Source organism: Phoenix dactylifera, chromosome 8 (assembly GCF_009389715.1).
Source record: "Phoenix dactylifera cultivar Barhee BC4 chromosome 8, palm_55x_up_171113_PBpolish2nd_filt_p, whole genome shotgun sequence".
Taxonomy (NCBI): Eukaryota; Viridiplantae; Streptophyta; class Magnoliopsida; order Arecales; family Arecaceae; genus Phoenix; species Phoenix dactylifera.
In genome coordinates this window covers 3,960,480-3,973,277 of record NC_052399.1, presented here as the reverse complement: position 1 = coordinate 3,973,277, position 12,798 = coordinate 3,960,480, and the positions used below count along the sequence as shown (strand labels likewise).

The 12,798-nt window shown below is 38.3% G+C and overlaps 1 pseudogene; it reads right to left on the bottom strand.

The window, feature by feature from the left end:
• Positions 1 to 6,088: 6,088 nt before the first annotated feature.
• On the bottom strand, positions 6,089 to 7,837 carry LOC113462835 (annotated as a pseudogene).
• Between the last annotated feature and the right edge of the window lie 4,961 nt (positions 7,838 to 12,798).

Below are 12,798 nucleotides of genomic sequence, written 5' to 3'. Positions count from 1 at the left end.
AAGGGGCTTTCCTATGCGAGACATGTTTTGCAGGCTAGTTGCATCATTCTGAAGAAGGACTCAGCCTTGTTGATCATGCATATTTGGAAAAAAAGGTGGGAGGAGGTGGAGCACCCGCTTCTAGACGATATGCTATGCATGTTATGGAAGTGCCGGACTATCCAAGTCAGACATATCCTTCGAAAGACGAACAAAGTTGCTGACTGAGTCGTCTCATTTGCTGCTCACCATTTGAGAGAATTTTTCTGGACTCAGCAGTTCTCATTTTTTTTTTGCTTTGTGTAGTCTTTTTGCTTCTGATATAGTTGGTTGTACTCATCTTAGAGCATACAGCGCAGCTAATGCACCAAAAAAAAACAAAAATAAAAAATAAAAAATAAAAAATGCTGGCAATATAAGATAAAATTATCTTGTCAATGGAGGGTCCACGTGACACGGACATCATTAAAGCCGCATTGACGAAGTCGAGATATACCCGCCGCATTGACGAAGTCGTTATATACCCACAGCAATGATGCGTACAAAATCTAGAGACGGCCTCTTGAGAGAGCTGAGCTGAAAGCGAAATTTCGAACAATAATGTAGTGGATGATTGGAAAGGTAAGAACCATCTAATCTAATCTAATCCAATCCAATCCAATGACTTGCAAGTGGACTTGATGCATGACTGTAAGCCTATGGACATCCATTCCAAGCCAAAGGTGCATGATTGGACTGCAGATGGAAAACGTAAACATAAATTATCTCTTTTTTGAGGGAATAAATATAAATTCTAAATACACTATTCTATATGAGTCCTTTCAATGTCGTTTCAAGAAGTTCCAGTGGTTTATACTTGCTGCAACTCTTTGTGGTAGATGTTATCTACTATTTTCGGTTCAATAAAAACTAAAAGAACAAGTTCTGTTATTTGTCAAGGTCGATGTAATCCGAGATTGCTCGTTCCCATGCTTCGACTTAATTGGTAGTTGGATGGATGGCACAACCATTTGAGAAACCCTCTTTTCGTTGCTTCTCCGGATCTGTAACTCACCCGAAGGGCTAAGACATCCATATCTGAGTCATTTATAAAGCGGAGAATGGTCCATTTGGAAAGATGGAAGATCTGATTAGTTCTAGCAAAATTGAAAAGATGAAAAATGTGATAAAAGAAATGCCAGGTGATGGTTAAATTATATTATAGTATTGATTGGTCTATCCTACTTATGCTAACGTTGTGGTCAGAAGCGGCCCAATACACTTGGAGGCCTAAGGTGAACTTACTGAAGGAAGCTTTTTTTTTATTTAAATGATGAAAAATTTTAATAAGTGTAAAATACTTTAAAATTTCTTTTGCAGCCTTTGTTATCTTGGCAATTTCTTTCTCTAGACTCTATGATTATCTTAGAGTTTTTCTTTAGCAATTTTGGTAGGATTTAGGTGATTTTAGCAGCAGCATGTGCCTAGACACCATTGATAATTGATATATTAGCAGAGTGGCTCTAACGCTCATTACCACACCAAGATTAAACCACACAAATCTCTATTTCTTCTTATGATATTTTTGTTAGCCTAGATGCACAAATATAATTGATAAATCAATAATTAAATATTTCTAATATTCAAAAACAGTATATAAGAAGAATAAATCAGCAAATAATTAACTTGATAATAGAATAATGAAATGAAGAAATGAAAGAAAATGGCCTGTGGATTGAAGCATGCTGACGCATTGTCTCAGAAAAGTTTATGCCCCCCATGTACAGATCCGCTGGCACAGATCTCCTAGTAATACGACGACCAATATAGAACCACATCTTTTTCGTCAGTGCGTTTCCAGAGAAGAAAGAAGAACACGTTCACGCTTGCAGATAGCTCAAAAGAAACTCAAAAAAATTATTGAAATTATGAGAAGAAGAAAAATTTTCTTTATTTATTTTCTTCCCAATGATCCCTAGAGCCCTTTTTATATAGGCCTTTAAAATAGGAGGAAGAGAAATTTTTCATTGTATTTGAAATAATCCCTAGAGCCCTTTATATAGGCTGAGGCGCGTCAAAAGAAGCAGACTCTCTTTCCACGGATTGATGACGTGTCTTTTTGTGCTCCTTTGATCGTGAGGCATATTGCATCTTGGCCGCCCATGCTTCCTTCCTTTTTCAGGAGGTCTTCCATGCTTGCTCTTGTGCGTGAATGCATGACACTTGTCTTGGCCTGCTTTCTTTGGAGATCTTTCCATGTTTGCTCTCTTGTTTGTGCGCGGATGCTTGCCACTTGACCGTTGACCAAGTCAAATGGTTGGCCGCGGCTTGCTTTGTTTAGCATGCGGTTTTCAAATTTTAAAATATTTAATTTAATTCAACAATCCCCTACATAAATTAAATATTTAAAAAATTAAAAATTAAAATAAATTTAAAAAATCGAAGTAAAATATTGAGTATCTTATATTATGTAATAGATGTAGGTACCTTTCGGTTTGAACTTTTACTTAGTGATAATTGATTACCTCTGTGGAGCCAAGATAGACTATGCCTTGAACTTTGGTCCATGACTCAGATTTCATCAACAGCACACATAATATAGCGTGAACAATGTTCAAAGCGGGTTTGCACTTTACGGCTATACGCAGGTATCTCTTTATGTGTTATTAGGAAACAACCCACTTTCTACAGTCGTGGCCTCACGATTACACATATATAGGTGAAAAGGGTACGAGCAAGTAGATACTCTGCCTCATGGGTTTCAGATTCATTAAGAGTAAAAACTCAACCTAACTCTTGCTTTTTATGAGCATTGTTGCCCTAGGAATGGAAAAAACCAAATAGTGCTCTTCATTAGTCACCTATCTAGCTTGTGTCTACCCATTGAACCTTTTCAGGTTGGATTACCACCGTGGTGACTTTACTTATGGGCTTAGCCCCAACTCCCTTGACAACTCTAGAACCACTGTTCTAGATAATTTTTGGGTAAGCTAATCAGTTAGATTTCTTTCGGATCTTACAAAATTTAGTACAATCAAGTTATTCTTTAATTTGTATCTCAATAATTTATGGCGCACTTTCAAGTATCTATTCATTTTTATATTTGTATTTTCTTGATTGCATTTATCTATAGTAGATCTGCAGTCACAATGAACAGATATAGAAGGTAATGGTGAAGTCACGAGAGGTAAATCTACCAGTAGATCTCTAATGCTAGTGGTATCTAGGGCAATCATTTCAGATTCCATGGTGCTCCTAGCCACTACAGTTTATTTGATAAACTTCCATACAGTTGCACCTCCTAAAAGAGAGACAAAACTAGTGGTGGTTTTGGTGCCAACTTTATCACTGGTCCAATTGGCATCACTATAGCCTTTTAGAACAGCAGGATAACCACAATAGTATAATCACAAAAATATGGTACCCTTAAGGTACCGGAGAATTCTTTCTAGAGAAGTTCAATGATCATTATTAGGATTGTGAGTATATCTACTCAGTCGGTTCATAGAGTATGCAATATCAAGCCTGGTATAATTTATAAGAAACCCTAGAGAACCAATTATCTGGGCATACAAGCTTTGATTGACTGGATCACCTAAGTTCTTCTTTAGATGAAGAGATGGATTATGGAAAGTAGATACAGGATGACAATCAGGGTAGTAAAACTTTTTAGGAATCTTCTCCATATAGTAGCTTTGGGACAAAGTTATTCCATCTTCATTCCTTATGATTTTATTATTTAGGATTAGGTCTACTTCTCCTAAATCTTTCATGTCAAATTTTAGAGATAAAAACTGTTTTACTTTATTAATTATTTCTAAATATGTTCTAAAAATTAGGATATCATCTACATATGACATAAGATTATAATTTTGTTATTCTTCTTTTTATAATATATACATTCATCTGTGTTATTAATTTAAATTCATTAGTTAGGATTATTTCATCAAATTTAAGGTGTCATTTTTTGGGGGCTTGTTTTAAACCATAAAGAAATCTAATCAACCTACATAGCTTTTTCTCTTGACCTGGTACAATGAAACCTTCGGGTTGGTCCATGTAGATCTCTTCATCTAGGTCTTCATTCAAGAAAGCGGTTTTAACATCCATTTGATGTATAACCAGCTTATGAATAGAATTTAAGGCAACAAGGATCCTAACGATAGTGATTCTTGCTATAGGGGCATAAACATCAAAGAAGTAAATCCCAGATTTTTGAGTAAAATTTTTGGCTACTAACCTAGCCTTGTATTTGTCTACAGTTCCATCTGGCATAAGTTTCTTCTTAAAGATCCATTTACACCCAATTGGTTTACTTTCGGGGAGTAAGTTTGCCAATTCTTAAGTGTAGTTTTGCACTATGGATTGCATTTCATTATCTTTTTTTTTCTTCAAAAGGGGACATCTAAAGATTTCAAGGCATTCTCTAAAGAAGTAGGAGAGTCTTCTATTAGGAATGTGTAGTAGTCTTCTTCAACTCTAGTTCTTTTACTTCTTCTAGATTCAGTTTCTTTTTCTTCTTCCTCTTCAAATCTAGTTCTGCTTGAACTAGTCCCTAGATTATTATTGGTATTTATTTGATTATTTATCTTTGTTTTAAAAGGAAATATACTTTTAAAGTGGATTGCATCTTTTGCTTCAGTTATGGTGTTGTTATTAATTTTATTTATTTGAGAGTTAAAACACTAATATTTTCCTTGCATTGTGCATGGGATGGAAAATTCTAAAAATTACTTTTGAAAATAACTTTCAAAGATATCAATTTCTTCGATGAATTTCTTTCTAATTTTTCTAAATTTTAGATTTTACATTTTCTGTTCTATTTTTCCTGTGTTGGGTGTGTGCGTGCGTGTTTTTTTTTTTTTTTTTGATTAACTTTTTGGACAGCTTCTCTCTTTGGAACTCATGCTGCAATTTTATGCTAAAAGCCTAAAACCTACCCTCAACAACATTCCTTACAGTCTTTGGTGCCCGACGTAATCTTTCTGATTCTTTGTAAGATCGTGGCAATACTCGTGGAGGTTTTAATCAAAATCAATGTTATATTTCAAAGAACAATCAAGACAACCAATCCTGATTATTTAATAACAGTCACCAAATTTTGACAAACCATGATGCTCTCTCTCTCTCTCTCTCTCTCTCTCTCTCTCTCTCTCTCTCTCTCTCTATATATATATATATATATATATATATATATATATATATATATATATATATAGGTGTGTGTGTATATGTATGTGTGTGTGTGTATATATATATATATATATATATATGTATGTGTGTGTATGTATATATATATATATAGACACACACATGTATAGATATTTATATTAAGTTTAGCTTGTCCTGAAATGCATAATGCGTTGATTCCATTGCTGTTAAACTCATAAAAGATGGTGCCCAATTGGGTCGCTCTGATGTGGACGTAGCACATTGGCTGTGATTGAAATGTGGACCGGGACGAATTGGAAGTTACAGATCTGCATGCGAGGGTTTTGTCGGTAGCGCCATGAACTCTGTGGACATAAAAAGTTTGCGTGTCTTCAAATTCCACACCTTTTCCAGATTGTTCATAAGATGCTCTTAGAACTATTACCATCATTATAGGTAAAAAAACTTGGCAACAAACTCTACCGATGGACCCCTGTCCGAGAAATTATTGGCTACACTGCATACATCATGCCCGTAGTCAATTACGATGAATTAAGATGGGTACTTGATGAATAAAGCTTATAAAAATTAGCCATCGCAATTAACTGCATTTGCAACCATGTGGTGCATGCAGTACAAGTAATAATTTTTTATCTATGTGACCAATTTTTATTGGGTGCGAAGATTAGGCCGGACGTGAGACTTGATTTCTCTGATTTGTTTGATTGTTTTAGGAATACTGTTGCTTGCTTTTTTAGCTCCAAAGTTTGATGATGGCTGATCCGTCCTCTTAAAAGATTTCAATAGGCTCTGATGGACACATCAATCCGACTTAAAAATGATATCAATCCAGCTGAGAAATTAGAAGCCAGATGTACGGTGATCAACGCACCTGGAAGGCTGGAAGTAAAAATTTCATTACAATGAGGAATGGTCAAATTGCAAGCTATGATCCGTTCCGACACCGCCTAGCCTAAACCGTACCAAAATCAAGACCAGGTAAGGTTATGCAAAATAAATTACTATTATATATTTTCGATATATTTAGCGTTCCCCTTTGACGAACAAACCTACGCACTGTGTTCCTCTTCTTGATCAGAATCGTCGTGTCCATGCTTCAAGGCATACTGAATCAGGCATGCTATGTTCTCTAAGGACGACCCTCCTCCTTCCATTGCGCTCACAGCCTTTTCAGCCAGCTTCCTGGCCCTCATTCTTCTCTCTTCCCCCTCCTCCCCTTCGTCCATAAGCCTAGAGACTGCCTTCCCTATGTCGTTCCTCTTCGCTGCCGACGGACTATCTTCATTGATATGGTAGAAGGGAACTTTCACCCCAATTGCCACGCCAACGCCCAGCACATCCACAACCAGCTTCTCGTTGACGAATTGGTCCGAAAAACAAGGCCATGTTATCATTGGCACGCCCGCGGACACGGCCTCCATCACCGAGTTCCATCCGCAGTGTCATAAATCCTCCGATGGCAGGGTGAGACAGGATGACCACCTGCGGCGCCCACCCCTTAATTACAAGACCCCTGGTGCTTACCCTCTCCTCGAATCCCTCCGACGGCCATTTGTCCACCTCCGGGGTCCTCTCGACGTCCTTGATCACCCAGATGAAGGGCTGGTTGGATGCCTCCAAACCGTACCCTACTTCAATGAGCTCCCAAGGGCGCATCCGCACAAGGCTGCCAAAGCTAGCGTAGAGCACGGACTTGGGCTTCCTCGAATCGAGCCAACATAGAACTCGGTGGTGGTCGATAACAGGCTTGTTCCCTCTGGCAGCCTTGTTGTCAAGATCCTTATTGTAGAGACGCAAGGGCCCGATGGTCCATACCTCCTTTCCTGTAACCTTCTTGTAGAGCTCGATATATGAATGCTCCATATCATCAAAAGTGTTCATCACCACCCCGTCCGCCGTCGACTACGCTTCTAAAGCCTCAGATCGAAGCTTTTCCCACCCTTTTGACCCGAAGAAGCCCGGTAACTGGGCTTTGGTGACCTCGACAGGTTGCGGCAGCTCAGGTAGGAGGACGGGCTTGAAATCATCGGTTATGCGGTCGTAGATCCCGTGCTGCTGCATGAGATGGGCGCATAGAATGAAGAAGCAAGAGGGCCCATGAAAGATGAGCCGTGGCATCCCAAGCTCGCGAGCGACATCCGCCGTCCATGGGTTGCACATGTCGGCGATCATGCATGTTGGACGAGGCCGTTGTGCTCGCAGGTACCGGGCTAGAGGTTCTCGAAGCCGGGGGATGGCATCGACAATTGTTCTGAAGTAGTCGTTTGAAGGGACGAGATCCACATTCTCGCAACCGTCCGGTAGGCCAGCTTCGGCGCAAGGGAACTGGAGCTCGACAAAGTGTATCGGGAGACCGGATTCCTTCACTCGGTCGACGATGGCCTTGATTCGTGCGGCGTTCACTGGGGTTGGTGATGAGGCTGACCCGGGCACCTTGTTCCGCGAGTAAACGAGCCAAGTCGACCATGGGGATCATGTGCCCTTGGGCTATCAGTGGGACCAAGATGAAGTGAGGCTTGCGACTGCTGAGACCATTCATGGAAGCTTGGTTGGTCATCCTAAATGGAGGAACGGATGCGAGTCTCCAAAGAAAGCGCAGAGGTGTAGCTGTGGAAGCTATCAAGGAAGCGACTCTGACGGATAAGCCACAGATTAGAAAGCAGAGGAAGAGGAGCCAGCATTTTTCTGGAACCTTGGACTCCTTGCGGTTGGTTCGAAAGCAATTGACCGGGAAATCCCCTGAATTATGGGCCAGCTGAATCTGGTGGCGGTGATCTCGGCTCCCCCCCCCCCCAACCAAAAAAAAAAAAAAAAACGAATATGGCAGTAGCGATCGCAGAAAACCGTGGCGAGAGAGACGAATCCTACATCTTGGATGACTCGCAATAATTTTTTTAAAAAAAATAAAATTTATAAGGCTACAGCCTACCGGCCGAAAACAAGTCCAACTATATTTGATTGGTTCCTTTTTCGTATCCTATTTGGATTGAATTTAGATACTATTTTTTTTGTCGGATCAAATTCGGATGCAAATTTAAATTGTCAATTCAAAAATTGTTCGAATAAAAATAGGAATGTAGATATATCTAATTTTTTTAGGATTTGAATCTAGATCTGAATATTCGCATAACAAAAATAGACAGCAATTTAAATATAGAAATATGAATATCTAATTCATTTTGTAATGCAGGACCACTTGTATGGCCTAGCGCGGTTCTTACGTTGCTCCGCGATGTCACAGCACCAGCAGAGAGAGGGGGACAGGAAATACGTGCTTGGGCGTTGCTCTTTTTTGGTTGCGACATTGTTCGTGATGGAAAAACCTACAAATCGCCCGTTGCTGACCACCGTTCGGTTCTTTGGAAAATACAAAAACGGGTGAGGAGCTGAGCTCAGGGCTGGCAAGCCAAGCACGTCTAACATCACCAATCCCATCGTATACCAATTATGTTTATTTATTTATTTATTTATATTTATTTTTTAAAAATAATATCTATATTTTAAATCGTGGGATTTTAAAAAAACTATTCATTAGACAGTAAGATACCAATTATGTTTTAAATCGCGTGGGAGCGACTTTTGTTATTAGAGACCATGGTGCTAGGCTGATCGCGGTGGAGGGTGTCGTTCCTTCGAAGTATTGGCTTTTGGGACGAAGCTCAGGGCAACATGGGAGGCTTTTTCTATGCGAGACATGTTCTGCAAACTGGTTGCATCATTCTAGAGGGGGACTCAGTCTCGTTAATCGCATATCTTCGGAAGGAGGGGTGGGAGAAGATGGAGCATCCGCTTCTAGACGATATGCGACGAAAGTTACGAATGTGCCGGGCTATCTAGGTTAGGCATATCCTTTGAGAGGTGAACCAAGCTGCTAATTGGGTCGCCTCATTTGCTGCTCACTGTTGTGGTTCAAATCTGGCCTGAGGATGACCACGCCGGTGGAGCCGAGGGAGTCGCCGATGCTCGAAAGGGGAAGACAAGAGCCGCCTCCTGCGCGACGGCCGCGAACCTGCACAAAGCCTCACCGGTGTTCCCAGTGAGGGCCCTCCGACGATTAAGTTAGAGTGAGTAAATTTAGTCCAGCTAAAGGTCCCTTAGGAATTACTTGACCGAGCTATTTATAGCCTCGGTGGAGTGGCCCAGGCGACGGAGGTACTATCAGTCCCTATCATGAGGTGGTATGGCTCTGAGCCGGATGGCGTGCAGCTCAGGTAAGCAGGTGATATGCGCTACAACCCGTTCTTAAGAACGGTAGGGCGTTGACAATTACAGCAGAGTATGGCCGGAGTAGTCAAGGTACCGTCTGACTGCTGTTGGCCGGTTATAAAGACATGATACTACAGTGTGATGGAGTACGGCCACATAGGGGGGCGTAGGCCCACACGTGGATGTGGTTGTTGGCGAGGCCGAGCTCGTTAAGTAATCACATCATGCGTTTGGTGAGGTCGGCTTGGTGGAGACTGGGAGTGGCTCAGTTTTTCGGGTTCCGAGGTGTACTCGAGGGAGCGCTCCGAGCTCGAGGGTCAGAGCATATGTTGTGTATCGCTGCGGTTGGCGTCTCGAACTTGGTCGGGATGGATCTAAGTTTGTCTGGAGGCACCCCGAACTTGATCGGGGGGGTCGGCGAATGTCCGGAGTTGGTGGAGCTTTAGGCGTAGTTCCGAGGACGAGCTGGCTCTGGGCCGAAGTGAAGATTCAGTCATTCATCATTGGTGTTTACTGGGCCGAAACTGAGCGGCCTTTTAGTTGTAGGCTGAATGATCCATTTTTTCCTCTATTACTCGCCATTCGGAAGAGTTTTTCTGAACTCAGCAGTCCTCATTTTTTTTTGCTTTGTGTAGTCCTTTTGCTTGTGATGTAGCTGGCTGTGTTTATGCTAGGAAAGAGCTACCATGTAAGAAATAAAATAATAAAAAAAGCTAACTGGCGACATAAGATAAAATTATCTGGTCAATGGAAGATCTGCGTCACACGGACATCATTAAGGCCCTGTTTGGGGGAGCTGTTGGCAATAGAGCTGTTAGAAGTAGAGCTGTTGGAAGTAGAGCTGTCTGAAGTAGAGCTGTTATAAAAAGCTGTTTGCTGTTTGGTAACTACATTCGTAAAGTGCTGTGATACTTTGTTTTGTGTTTGGTAAACAAACTGAGAAAATACTTTTGTATGACAAAATTACCATAAAGGACATTGCATAGTATTATACAACAGAACATAATAAAACATAACATAAATTAATACATAAATATACGATATAATATAATATTATTGTAATATGAAATAATATTATGTTGATATAGGATTATAGTGATATAATTATTAGAGTAAATTAATATTTGGTAATATAACATAATATTAAATTATTTAACATAACATATTAATGTATTATGATATAATGTAATATATATTATATTTATAGTATAATACAATAATAAAAGTATAAACTATTATAATTATTAGCATAAATTAATTTCTCATAATATAACATAATATTAAATTATTTAAAATAACATATTAATGTATTATAATGCAATGTAATATAATACAATATTTATAGTATAATACAATAATAAAGGTATAAAATATTATTATTATTATTATAAATTAATTTTTCATAATATAACATAATATTAAATTATTTAAAATGACATATTAATGTATTATAATGTAATGTAATATAATATAATATTTATAGTATAATACAATAATAAAGTTATAAAATATTATAATTATTAGTATAAATTAATTTTCCATAATATAACATGATATTAAATTATTTAACATAACATATTAATGTATTATGATATAATATATTATGATATTATATTTATAGTATAATACAAAAATAAATGTATAAAATATTATAATTATTAGTATAAATTAATTTTCCATAATATAACATAATATTAAATTATTTAACATAACATATTAATGTATTATGATATAATATAATATGATATTATATTTATAGTATAACATAAAAATAAAGGTATAAAATATTATAATTACTAGTATAAAATAATTTTTCATAATTTCTCATAAAATAATTTTCCGCGGTCCAGGGGCTCTTCTTCGTGGTCCACGCTCGAGGAGGACCTCAACGTGGGCCGCGAGGTTGATGATAAAAAAAAAACAACATATTGATTTTGGAAGGTATGGAAAAGGATTAAAATTTTTTTTTCTAAAATGTGGTTCAAGAGATGCATACAAAAATTGAAAAGAAAAATATATTTTCTTATGGAAGGGAGTCTGATGGCTAGGGTTCTTGGCTCCAGCAGATTTTTAGGTTTATAAAGGGACAAACTATGTAATTATGTTATTTTAATATGGACATTTTTGTCAAAAATACAGATTTTCGAAAAAGCTGAAACAGCTTCCTTCCAAAAGCTTCAAATTGGAGCTTTCTTCCAAAAGCTATTTTCAGTTTTCCGCAAAAGTTGAAACAGCTTTTTGAAAAATTTACCAAACACAGTTTTTCATCTAAAAATACTTTTGGAGGGCCAGAAAGCACCCCAAACATGGCCTAAAGCCGCATTGACGAAGATGCCGATAAAATCTAGAGAAGGCCTCTTGAGAGACAGCTGAAAGCGAAATTTCGAACAATAACGCGGTGCATGATTGGAAAGGTCAGAACCAATCCAATCCAATCCGATGACTTGTAAGTGGACTTGATGCATGACTGTAAGCCTATGGACAGCCATTCCAATCCAAAGGTGCATGATCGGACTGCAGAGGGAAAACGTAAACATAAATTATCTTTTTTTTGAGAGAATAAATATAAATTCTAAATACACTATTCTATATGAGTCCTTTCAATGTCGTTTCAAGAAGTTCTAGTGGTTTATACTTGCTGCAACTCTGTAAGTAGTCTGGTAGATGTTATCTTCTATTTTTGGTTCAATAAAAACTAAAAGAACAAGTTTTGTTATACGTCAAGGTCGATGTAATCCGAGATTGCCCGTTCCCATGCTTCGATTTTATTGGTAGTTGGATGGATGACGTACACAACCATTTGAGAAACTTTTTGTTGCTTCTCCGGATCTGTAACTCACCCTAAGGGCTAAGACGTCCATATCTGAATCATTTATATAGCGGAGAATGGTCTATTTGGAAAGATGGAAGATCTGATTAGTTCTAGCAAAATTTAAAGATGAAAAATGTGAAAAAAGAAATGTCAGGTGATGGTTAAATTATATTATAGTATTGATTGGTCTATTCCACTTATGCTCACGTTGTGGTAATATTTCACAAGTTGATCCATGACTGATTTTGATCATGTCATGGTAATATTTCACAACTCAAATGGAGACTAGAGTTCATTATCCTATGAAAACTGGCATTCGCCAAGTTTTAGAATTTCTATATAGTATTCCACCTCAAAAAAAAGAAGAATTTCCCTATAGTATTATTTGTCACGAGATATACTGGTGACTACTTTACACATGCATGTCCACCCACCCTTTGAGATTCACATAGGCATTTTGAGATGCACGAGTGTCTGTTGATGGCCTTGCATCTAGAGATGTGGGCCGTGATTGATGGCAGGCTTAGATCTTCGCTTCGGGTTTTGTCTTTAGTTTCCTGAACTCTGCTTTAGTATGACTTTTCAAATAAATCTTCCGCGAAGCCCCCTATCACAATCCAATGTTTACTAATAAAAAAATATGCTGCATA